The following is a 13270-nucleotide window of genomic DNA, read 5'->3' as shown; positions in this document are numbered from 1 at the left end:
TGCTGTTTAATCATTTAACATTACAGTCGTTATGTGTGTTTTTCAATATATTGTTTTAATTAATTGTCAGAAAAAATCTCCTGCGCTGCACTTTACTATCTGTTAGCTCTTAATTATTATTTGTAAAACTAACGCTCTTAAAAGAAAATCAAAGAAAAAGCACTGCAAGAAACACGATGTGTTGTTTTATTTAATTTTTATACTTGCAGACGTTGGTTAAGAGTTTAGAATTTGTCTTAGAATTTCTTTCTATAATAACGGATAAAAACAGCATCACGTCTCATTCTATTAGCATTAATTGTTATCTTTGTAAAAATATATTTTCTATAAGCAATATACCAGAACTACGATTATAATTTTTAATTATTATTTATTAAATTATGTTAAAAAATTTAATGATTTATTTCTGGTATTTTCCAATAACTATATATCGTTGCAGTGCTCTTTTTGAACTCATTATATGTCAATATGGCGCCTAGTTTCGAATCATTTTCCGTTCAGAAATATACTGTAATCGTGACAGTGGAAGTATTACTCATTAGACTGTATTTTTAAAACTTAACTGTTGAACGAGTTTTTTTTTTTTTAATTTGAACCATAACAAATTAAACTGACGAGATCTTCGAACTTTATTACATTTTATTTATTAGATATACTTAAAATCACTTACACATTTAGAGAATTATTAAAATTGAACTTATTATAATAGTGTTGAGATTACTTAAGAGTAAACACAACATGCTAACATTAAATAAAAATCATTATTGAAGTTGCGAATTGAATCTGCGTGAATGGCATCAAAAGGACAAACCTGGTTCAGGAGTTTACTCAGTCTTGAGACCGGGGAGTAAGAGGTACGTTCAATTTAGTTATATAGGTACACAAAGATTGGATATTCCGACCATAAGCTAAACCCTATCGAGTTACCGACCGTCTAAATAAATGGTAAAAAAAATCTATTTCATTTTTACCAAAAACTAAGCTGTTAAGGCTTACGATTGGATCGTAACCCGGTCACGCGAAGCTGACGTGGCGGGTCACGGACGATGACGTCACCTTTTCTGTGATTTTAATGAGGGACGGATGTATTTACTTCCTTTTCAACTTTTTTATTTCTATTCGGTTCAGGGTCAAGGTATATTAAGCAATGAATGTGAATTTCAAGTTTTATGCATCATTTAATTTTAACTAAGTTTGTGAGGAAATCTAGATGGAATACGCGATAAAAATTTAATACAATACTTCTTGTCCCACTACTGTTCTAACCTTCTCATCTTCTTTTCAAAGAGAAGGTTTGGAGTTTATTTCACCACCCTGCGAGTGGATACAGGCAGATTTTCATCCACCACATGCAAGTTTTATCACGATGTTTATCTTCAACACCGAGCACGATATTATTTTATAAATAATAGCGTAAATTAAGCACATGTAAATTCACTGATGCTCCGTGCGAACACTCAGCAAGTATGAACTCTGAAAGTCTTTTAACCACTGATTCACCACTTTATGATATATTTACTAATATTTCAGATTATTTAAATGTATTTTTTCTTACTTATTCAAGCGTGTACGTTTTTCATCAATGTATATAAACTATTACTACGACAATGAACAATATATGTATCGTCGTAAAATCACCGCACATATACAAACAATTAAATCAAACACACAACAAAATCATACATAAACAATTTACAGAAATACAAATAAAACCCACACAATGTCGATTATTCTACCGCAAAACAGCAGTACTTGGTAATGTTGTGTTCCGGTTTGAAGGGTGAGTAAGTCAGTGTAATTACAGGCACAAGGGACATAACATCTTAGTTTCCAAGGTTGGTGGCGCATTGGTGATGTAAGCGATGGTTAACATTTCTTACAACGCCATTGTCTATGGGCGTTGGTGACCACTTACCATCAGGTGGCCCATATGCTCGTCCGCCTTCCTATTCTATAAAAAAAAACACAACTTTAAGCAACCATATGTGCATACATAAACACTTGATACACACACAACTATGAATTTACGCACAAACACATTTACTCAAATACTCAATATAAACAGGCACAAGCGCACACCACCAACTTACATTATACATACATATATAAGCATCTACGACAGACACGCTTTAAGTTGAAAACTTCGTGTCAATCAAAAGACCTTATCATTGTCAATAAAACTTTATAATTAAACTCGGAAAAGTCAAATTTGAAGAGAGTTTTCATCACTGGATTTTTCTTTTCTTTTATGAATATTTTCATCTTCCGCCTGTTCACTTCAATCGTTACAACTTTGAAAAACGAAAAAGTTATGTTTTCTTTAAAAACAGTTCCTTTTCGAAGCAATTCTCATTATTAAGTGCTTTTTATAAACTTATTATATAAAATGACAAAGATGGACTCTCTATTCCCACAGACGCACTCTCTATTCCCAAACTCTCATAATCCGATGTGGCGGCAATCCGACACGACCGGAAAGAGTTTAAGCGCAGGACCAACGGCTTTACGTGCTTTCCGAGGCAAGGGAATGTACACCCTTCCAACTTCCAGACTCCGGGTTGCTACTGAGAATTTTCTGAAGGAAAAACCTAATAACTTTTTATTGGCCCGATCTGGGAATTTAACCCAGGACCTCCGGGTCTGCGGCCTTCCATCAAGCCACTAGATCAACGAGGCAGTCAACAAATTATAGTTAATAACAAACTATGAATGATAAAATTGTATTAATTCTGTCAAATTTTGACATTTAAATATATTTAAATAATAAAAGGTTGGTTAAATAATTATCACATTAATGTAGCATACTGATTACACATGTTAGGACAGAATGTTAACAAGTTAATTAACGGACACGCTACGCGAGTCTGAACCTAGCATTACACTCACCGTCCGGAATATATATCTCACGTTAGCGCTATACGTCGCTATAAAACATACGATTTCCGTTGTTGTGTGTTTGCATTGACAGTTTACATTTTTTTTTTGTAATTTGTGCATTTTTTTTTTGTAACTTGATAAAAGAAAATAATGTGACTTTCGTTCGTCCGTATTCGTGTTACAAATTCATTACAAATAAATAAGTTACAGATCGCGATCAAAGCTTTAAGGTAAGCTACTTTTGCTCATTAGTCATCGTATGACATTTTTGACAATTGGTTGATATGCCAAAGTTTTTTAATATTTACATTAAATTTGCTTTCGTATTTTTGACTCGCGTTACTCATTCAACAATAATATGTTCCAAGATAAAAATAATATTTTCAGTGTTTTATAGCACATTATGGAGCAATATATGTTTTAGGCTATGGAAAACGAGCATATAAAAAAAACGATCAGTCAACATTTTATTAATTATAATGATAGCGCAACGCTAATTTGCCATAACTATTTTTTAAGTCTCGATTGTAATAAAATTATAAGAAAAATATTATTATTATATTAAAATATAAACGTTTTATTCAGACCCCTATTTTACCCGTGCGAGGCCGGGATAAGTAGTTAGTTAATAAATAAATGGTAAGTTTTTTGTCAAAAAGCTTTAATTTCTGTTTCTCAGTTTCAAAGTAGCCGTTAAACTACTGCCGGAATATACGCAGAGACCAACGCCCTGATCTCTTGCTGTTCGTATCGGATTGTCGTTTCTTCGAGCTATGAGAGGCAATAAGGAAATGCACCTGAGTCACGATGGCACTTGTGGACTATAAATTGGCTCGCCTCCAATGAGAAAGGCCGCATTCAAGACATCATCACACAATCCATAGACAATGGACAGTTTATTTAATTGATTTATCGTTAACATTATGTTAAAATATATGTATGTAATTGCCTATCTCGTTCTTTCATAGACAAATAATATATTTTTATTACATATTAACAATGCGTTGTAACTTATAGACGTGATTTTGTCCTTGTAATAACAAAAGCTCAATAAAACAATACAAATTATCACAATAACTAAACAATATTATGTCGTAATTCTTATTATATATCAGTCATATTAATATTCTTACAAATATTGTAAATGCGAAATTTAGTTTGTTTGTTTGTCACGCGTTCACGTTTTACTAACTAAACCTATCATTACGAAATTTTACATATATTCCGTTAGATGTACTGAAAAGCACATATGGCACCTATCTACCCATCCCTCTCACACATGGACGAAACCGAAGTATTGAATATTATATGATTATATATATGATAAAAGTCGAGATGGCCCAGTGGTAAGAACGCGTGAAACTTAACCGATGAACATGGGTTCAAATCCGGGCAAGCACCTCTGAATTTTCACGTGCTTAATTTCTGTTTATAATTCATCTCGTGCTTGACGGTGAAGAAAAACATCGTGAGGAAACCTGCATGTGTTCTAATTTTATTGAAATTATGCCATTCTACCAACCCGCATTGGAGCAGCGTGGTGGAATAAGCTCCAAGCCTTCTTCCCAAAAAGGGAGAGTAGGCCTTAGCCCAGCAGTGGGACATTTAAAGGCCGTTACTTACTTTAACTTATATATGATGCAAAAGCATGGATTAGTTTTCATTGATTTTCTTATAGAATTATATATAATTAATACATCTCACTTAATAAATGAAAAGTGTAAGATTTTTAATAAGATCTTTTTAGTTAAATCTACGTTCTGAAACCAGCTTTGGTATTAAACACAAAATAAACAAATGAAAATTCAGTGGTGTTCGCTCGTATTTGAACCTACGATCTATTGTTTAATTTCTAACCACTGAAGAATCTCGTCACTGAATTTCAACCGAAATTTCTGTTATATAAACGTAACATAAGCAACAATTACATAAAAGGACAAAAAAATAAAAAAATCATTTCATAGTGTGTTACAAATCTTCATTTAGATAAAACCATTCACAGCCCGTGTATTTGTTATGTATTTGATAACTAGCAGCGACGCGTAATTTTACCGCTCGCTCTTTTATCTTTTATTTGTAGCGTTAAAATTATTATATTTCTACAAATGTAAAAACACCAACAAGATAGACGTTTCCCACGACTTATATCAATTAATTCATGCAATAACGTCGAATTCTTTTTTCGAAGATCCTGTATTAAAAAAAAAGAATACTAGCATTGTCTATTGAGGAAATTACTAATATACTTATTTACCCCTCTAATTGAATTTAAAGCCTGTTAGGTATGGGGTTCAACAATAGAAAAGGTGGTCTTTTTATAGTATCGGTAAGAGGACGAGCATAATATGGGCTGATTATAAGTGGTCACCAACGCCCATAGACATTGGCATTGTAAGAAATGTTAACCATCGCTTATTTCGCCAACGCGCCATCAACCTTGGGAATATGTTATGTCTCTTGTGCCTGTAATTACACTTGCTCACTCACCCTTCAAACTGGAACATAACAATACCGAGTACTGCTGAGCTTGCACAAAGCCCTACTATCAATACATGTCACAGTCATGATCGAACCTGCGACTATTTGCATCGGTGATAGAACAGCTGTGCTATTTAGTAAGGAATCACTTCATTACTCACCCATGAAATATTGACAACTGACTTATGGCGATATGCTATTCTGATATTTGTAATATTATAATTATTATGGTCAATATCGCATGTCTCTTTCTGACATTTCACGACTGTTTTCTGCGGTGAGTTTCGAGTTTGTTCTTACAAATCAGCCTGTGAGAGTGAGATTATCATTTTCATTGTTTGTAGTTCAGGGTATATATTACATATATAGAGTATATATTTAAAGTTTATATTACATATGTACGTAATGATTTAGTAAGTTTAACGATATCATTTATCTATTCTAGAGATAGCGCACGACCAAAGTCGTTATTGAAATTATTTGCATGATTCGAAAAATTGTTTCCACGCATTTTTTACAATTTTTTTAATGCACTCAATTATTATTATTGATGAAATAAATTATTATTAAATAGCAACCAAAGAAAATGAGGAGAAAAAGTTACTGAACAGTTTTTTCGTTGCGTATTTATATACATGTCAAAATTAATTAACGATTAAAACACTATTATTCTAAATAAAAACTAATTGACTTTCACCCTACATTAGGACTATCTAGAAAACCACTTCAAGTGTTACTAAGATAACTTCTGAGAAGTTGGTTAAGTGAGGAGAGATTGAAACGCTTCGTCTAAATTGGATAGCATTTGATAAAGTTACAAGAACTTAATGTAAGTACATAAATTTCAAATAACTTAACCGGTTGCACTTTCCTTATCAAAATTAAATTAAAAATACATTATTAGATAAATAATTAATTGGATAATATTTAATATATCGTATTGAAAGCTGAGTTTGTTTATTATGAGAAGCAAGTGAATCTTGAAAAAGCCGAGATGGTCTAGTGGTTAGAACGCGTGAATCTTAAACTGATGATCGTGGTTTCATAACCGGGCAAGCACCACTGAATTTTCATGTGCTTAATTTGTGTTTATTATTCATTTCGTGCTTGACGGTGAAGGAAAACATCGTGAGGAAACTTGCATGTGTCTGATTTTACTGTAATTATGCCACATGTGTATTCCACCAACCCGCACTAGAGCAGCGTGTTGGAATAAGTTCTAAAACTTCTCTTAAAAAAGGATAATTAGCTCAGCAATGAGACATTCACAGGCTGTTACTTATTTACTACTTCAAGTGAATCTTAAATAAAGGTAGCGGGTTCAAATACAGGCACTACCTAGTTTTCATATGCTTATAACATGTGAAACTGCAACTGCTGCTTATATATTAATATTATGTACTAAAACCTTTTCCGCAACGTGCGGCAACATCTGGTAACATATAATTATATGTACATTGGTTTAATAGTTTATTTCAACTAAGCACTACAAAAAAAATCGTTTACAAATCAGTACTTGTTATTGTTGTGTTCCGTTTGAAGGTTGAATGAGCCAGTGTAATTACAGGCACAAGGAAAATAACATCTTAGTTTCCAAAGTTAGTGGCGCATTGGCGATGTAACCGATTGTTAAAAAAACGCCACTCACCCTTCAAACCGGAACACAACAATACCAAGTACTGCTGTTTTGCGGTAGAATATCTGATGAGTGGGTGGTACCTACCCACAAAGCTCTACCACCAGTAAATTTGGTGACCACTTACCAATAGGCGGCTCATAGGCTCCCCATGAGGCCTACCTATTCTATAAAAAAAACACCGTAGAAAACGAACATGAAATGTCAGAGATAACAAGAACACGAAACAAAATAGTATATCACTGTAAGTTGGTTGTCAACATTTCACGGTTGAGTAATGAAGTGAGCTCTTACAGAATCGCACTGCTGATAAGTGTTTAATAACTTCACCACGCACCTTCACTGTGGATGAGATGTACAAACTATTTGAAATTCGGGACACGTGTGCGGATCCAAGTTAACTTAATTTGTAATTGAGGTATTTAGGACCTACGTGGCAACATCGTGTTTACATACAATGTAAGCTATGTACCCGTTTACATAGGCAGACGTTGCTTTGTCTTTTTCCTTTTGAATCAATCTTTTTCCTTTTGAATCAAATTACGAATGTTAAAAGAGAAAAAATGTTTAACGTGTAACGTGTAATTTTTCACCCGCCTTACAATGTTTGCTTGTTAGGCATTTAAATTATTTGAATAATTATTTTAATAGAATATACGAAACATTTTGAAGCTTTTGATAAATACAACTTTTATTTGTAGTAAAATAACAAACGACTAAGCTAGCAACATGATTTTATGCTACCAGTCACTCGATATCAGGTGGGCTCTGCAATAACAAAATCTAGACACCGCAGAAGACGGTCGTGAAACGTCAGAAAGCGATATGCGATATTGACCGTAATAATCATAACATTTCTAGGAAACACGGATCAATATAGTAGAGTAATGAAGTGAGTTCTTACAGAATCGTACCACAGCATTGTAAATATGAGTTATATGACAAAAATATATTAGTTTAAAAGTTTTTTTTTATTTCATTTAAACTTCACTTCTAGTTCACAAGAGAGCTATTGAAAATTTCAGGACATAAAAACCCAATAACTTGTAGCGAACCAGAGTTCGAACCATGGATTGCAATTAAACCAACAAGACAACAAAGATGGTATACATTTTGTATTTAATATCTATTAATATAATACATATTTTAACGATTAGGTTGTATATTGAATATATAAGAGCTTAAAAACTAGTATGGTATTTAACCGTAAAACAACAAAGGATTAATAGTCTTAATGTTAACAAGGTACAACGGACCACGTGTCATGACAAAGACTGCACGTGCCGGATTAATTCCAGTTGCATTCAAATTACGTAACAATTCTGCATGAATTATGTAATAGCGAGTTGCCAAATTGTCTACGACCCTCTGTACCATAGAGCTTGCATAGTTTTCATTGCTGACAAAGCATGCGAGTCGAATGGTTTAGCTTATACATTTTGTTATATACCAGTTATGTTATTTTTATACTTTTATTTTTATACTTTTTTATAATTTGAAAATTTTACTATGAAGCCAACTCAAAGAGAACATTATCATCAGTAAGCCCCTAAATATCATACTGCTTGGTAAAATTTTACAAAGTAAAAGAAGATTTTTGATCCCTCACAATGTTATTAACACGAATTAAGCACTTCAAAACTTAACGGATGTCCTCCAGATTTGAGCTCGCAGACTTTGTTTATGTTACACACTGCAAACATTGAATCGCATAGTGAAAACCCAATAATAAATGCCCTATATCTAGAGCAATGGATATCTCTCATGAACAGGCTTGAAACTCATTCCAAGATGCTCCACCAAGCCTTCAAATTGTCTGTGGTCCCTCTGGGCTATAAAAAATATTGATTTATTTAACTGTTAATACCAATGCACCAAACGGAGTCCCAAAAATAAAGTTGCGTTGACTGTAATGTAATTGATTCAAAGAAAAATAACAGTGAGCTAAGTTAAATTAAATAAAGTAATATTATGCCTTTATTTTTAAATTGTTGTAGTGATTGCTAAGCTTTTTATAGCAGATAATATAAATTCATAAGTAGGAAAGAAAAAAATAGTAACGTCAATTTGGTCTGGTTTTAGCTTTACAATTTCATTTGTATTTGAAGTAAATGTTGCAATTACAAGTTAAATTGGTTGATACCATCATTATTTTATATGATATCCTTACTGAAAGACATTTACGAACACATATAAACCTTCTAAAACCCAAAATCGAACTCTTGGAATTTCATTAAAATTACCTACCGTAAATCAGACAATTGGCAAAATTAGGACTGATGAATGAATCCAGGTACTTAAGACCAGCTTTAAAGTCAGCTTGTTTCGTCGTATATCGTAATAGTGAAAACCGTTAAATTTTCATATTTAATCTAGAATTCACTAGACAGAGCATGCGTCGGTACATTTATTTTATTACCTGATTCGTGGGTAATAAAAACCGAAACTATAGGTCTTGGACGAGTTCAATGACATTAAAGTAACCGCTGCGGAAAAATTGTCTAGCCTTCTATTATATAGCAGCACTTTGCAACAAAATAATATTTAGGTCAATGAGTAACTTTTATCGTAAATCTTTATGATGTTATTTTTTTACGATTCATATCAATATAATGACCTAGTAATAGGGCTATAAGAAGAAATATATTTAGTAGTAGGACTATATGCATGTATGGTGGATTTATGTCTCGGTAGACACTATCAACTTTTCAATTAATCTAACACCAAACAGCGCTATGCCTTCCTGTGTTCCGATTTGAAAGTAAACGAACCAGTGTAATTAATAGGTCTTACGCGTCTACCGCCATATATGGAATGACAATTGTATTTAAATTTTACTGATTCATTTACCGTATTTTTATAAAGCAAAATGACTAAACGCGAAAAATAAATAAAATCTTATTAAAGCTCTTTTACATATAAGCATTTTACTTTTATGTCTAATTTAGCGAACAAATCAAATATACGCTTGTCTGAACAGAAGGAATCATTTGTCTTTTTCATAACGGTAGAACTGCCTCGCTACGAGGCTTGTAAACGTAAATAAATTTTGAATCGATATCAAATAAATTTAAAAAACACCTGGGGCCCGATCGGCCTTCCATGCCTGTGACAGGGTTGAAAATAAATTTGCTCGAGTAATTTGTACGATTTAATAAATTGCGCGTGTATTTATAATATTTATTTTTCTAACAAGACTAGCTACTCGCCTCGAATTCACATGAATATTTATTTATTTATCACTTTTTTTTATTTATGACTTGGTGCCTGGTTTCGCCCCTATAAATAAGGCCCTATAAAAAAATTAAAGACGTAATACATATAACTGTATTAGTTTACGCGAAGCACGCCAGTGTAACTAGCAGTCATCTTGATTTTTTCGCCATCAACAATCATTGCCAATTGACACATAATAATAATAAATATCTACACCTACGACTTTGTCGTAAATTACTCCGTCCATTGGAAAAACCATATGGAAAACCATTCGGTATTTTTTTGCGTTTAGACAGACAAACAGACAGATGCGGCGGAGAGACTGTTTTCATTATGTGTAATATGCATAAAAACATTTCACTTAATGGTCTTAGAAATTAAAAATATATGTGTATAAATGTGCACGTGTGTGTGTTTGTGTAATAATAAATATCTATGTTACAATAAACTTCTTTTCACAAATCCAACAAAGACAAAAAAACAATTGAAAAAAAATAAAAATGTTCAGCTCAGTTTAAAGCCACAACTTATATTTAAAAAAAAAACATTGTCCAATATTCAAAGACAGAGTAATAAAATCTGGTTCCGCGATGCATCCCAGTTATATAACGCTTCGGTAACTTCACTTACTATATTTGATTATAAATTTTCCGTGACAACTTGTATCATCCCGATTCCATCTAGTTCGTGTAATGCTACGTAAACTTTGCCCGTGAAGTTTCTGCATGCGCTTCGAAGACAGACGCTCGATTATCCGTATATAATTAATTCAACTTTATGTGACTAGATTTAAAGCTCAACTTCGTAATACTTTGGAAACCTTACAAAATTACTTTTCTCGTTCATTATTTTGTCATTTAATTGTTTGGGGATTTGCCATTCTTTTGTTTATGATACGAGATAGTTTTTTTTGGTTAAAACTTTGAACCGATTTTGATGAAATTTGGTATGAAGTAAGATTGAAGTAAGGTAACCCCAAGGATACCTGATAATACACCCTCCTCTCTTCATCACAAACTAGTAAAAGAGAATAGTTTTTATTTTATCTGAAAATATTTTTTTTCAGTATTATTTTTACAAGATCAAAGGACTTTTTCTCTTCCTTTAATAGTTAAGCATTTAACAATAACGAATTTTAGTATTATTATTAAAAAAGGTGTGTGAAAATAAATCTGAAATATAAGTAATCTAAAACGTATTTATGGAAGCAATGCTTCATAGAAATAAACTCACGTGAAAATGTTTTTTTAAAACTAAAATTGCAACGCAAATTAAAAGTTTTGCTACAGAAATATAAACTGTATCACATTAAAATAAAGTCTATTTTTATTTAAATCAATAGTATTGTTTACGTTAGTTATTGTATTGTATTGTACGTAGCATTTACAATGACAAACATTATACTGTGGATAATTTCATTTCGGATAGTGGCGCTTTGTTTTTGAATGCATATTCCGCTTTTGATTTTTGTTTTAAACATTTGAATATAGAATTGATTCGAATTGATGCGATAAAATATATTCATTACAATTTAATATCATTCTCTCATTCTGTCATTTATAAAAATGCATTTGAAAGAATAAGATAAAGTATTGTGTTAGTATATCGTCAATATAAGTTACTAATTAACAAACGATTCGTTTAACTTACAAATAACAGAATTGTACGAATGTAATTGTACGAATAACGGATAGTTAAGTATAAGTATGAAGTTGACAGGTAACAAAAATTATCAAAGTATGTAAATAAGAACAATATTAAAATAATAAAAAATAACATTTTACAAGGGAACGATATGGAATCAAATATGTTAAGAACTGTTCTCACTATTTTTTTCCAATTTTAGTAACATTATTAAAAAGGAAACAATGTTTCATTCTTAATAATTCATTCATTCTTAATAATGTATTAAAAGATTAAAGTGTGTTGACTAAATCTTCTAGAAGTTTCTAATGAATGCAAAACCCTTCAAGAGTTTTAGTTTATAAGCCATGAACCACTTACTTAGTAAAATAAAACATAATGAAATTTAATAGTTGAAGCAACTTGGAGACTGGTTTAGACTAAAACTAAAACTTGCCAAAGTAGCGTAAAGACACAACACTCAGAGGATGTAACTAATGGCCTTACTTATAAATTTTACTTAGTAACACTGATTTATCTCTTTCTTTCATTATTGTTATGGCATTCGAAAGAAGAAGACACGGCATTTACATATGACCTCACTTATAAAAGTTGTGTCTTCCTCTTTCGAATGTCAAATTAATAATGACAGAAAGAGCGAAATGTATTCAACTAAATATAGTCCTAGCTGTCTTCATCTTTGACATCTATAATGCATTATTATTCATATGTTTATATGTATATCATTCATATATATTTTATGCTTTGTTTTTTTTTTTGTTGTTGTTATATTTGTGTGTATGTATATTTTTGATTATTACTTACCGCCTTCACGGATTTCTGCTTAATCTAAAGGTTGACTGGTAGAGAATGCCTTTAGGTATTAAGTCCGCCTTTTGTCCTACTACACAATGTGGTGGTCAATAAAGTTTTTAAGTACTTTCTTTTTTATAGATGTTAAAATAAAGAATTAATTTTACCTTTCGGCCGTAATATTCTGTATCTACTTCTGCTAATTTAATATAACCGAAGTAACTAACGTGCATCCAAATATATCATTAAATGCCTCGAGCGAATTTTACTAAGCAAACATGAAAAAATAGTAAACTCGTAAAGGCTTTTCAAGGTTTTATTTAAACAAATATATCACAAATGAAATATTCCCTGAGCATACGAAATTTTATTCCGTAAAATTGAAGCCTTTCAAACGGTGAGACAGATTTTGAAGTGGAACTTCTTTGGACGGTATGAGAGTAATTTTCAAGGTTGAATTTTAGTGTAACGTTACTAACGAAAAAAAAAATTATTTTCTACTTTTACCTTTCATTTCAATTCATTAATTATAAGTAGGTACTTTATTGGAAGAGGTTTGATTATATGTTATAATATATATTATCGAATTCAAGTCCTAAACGTGCCGAGATAATTCAATAATTAGAA

At 31.8% G+C, this 13270-nt stretch overlaps 1 protein-coding gene across 3 annotated transcripts in view; it reads right to left on the bottom strand.

The window, feature by feature from the left end:
- LOC126776197 (sodium/calcium exchanger 3) overlaps positions 1 to 13270 on the bottom strand; it is a 167874-nt gene that overhangs the window by 86751 nt on the left and 67853 nt on the right. The window lies entirely within an intron of this gene.

Source organism: Nymphalis io, chromosome 19, assembly GCF_905147045.1.
Source record: "Nymphalis io chromosome 19, ilAglIoxx1.1, whole genome shotgun sequence".
NCBI classification, from domain to species: Eukaryota; Metazoa; Arthropoda; class Insecta; order Lepidoptera; family Nymphalidae; genus Nymphalis; species Nymphalis io.
The sequence above is the reverse complement of the archived record's forward strand: the minus strand, read 5'-3'. Positions and strand labels throughout refer to the sequence as shown.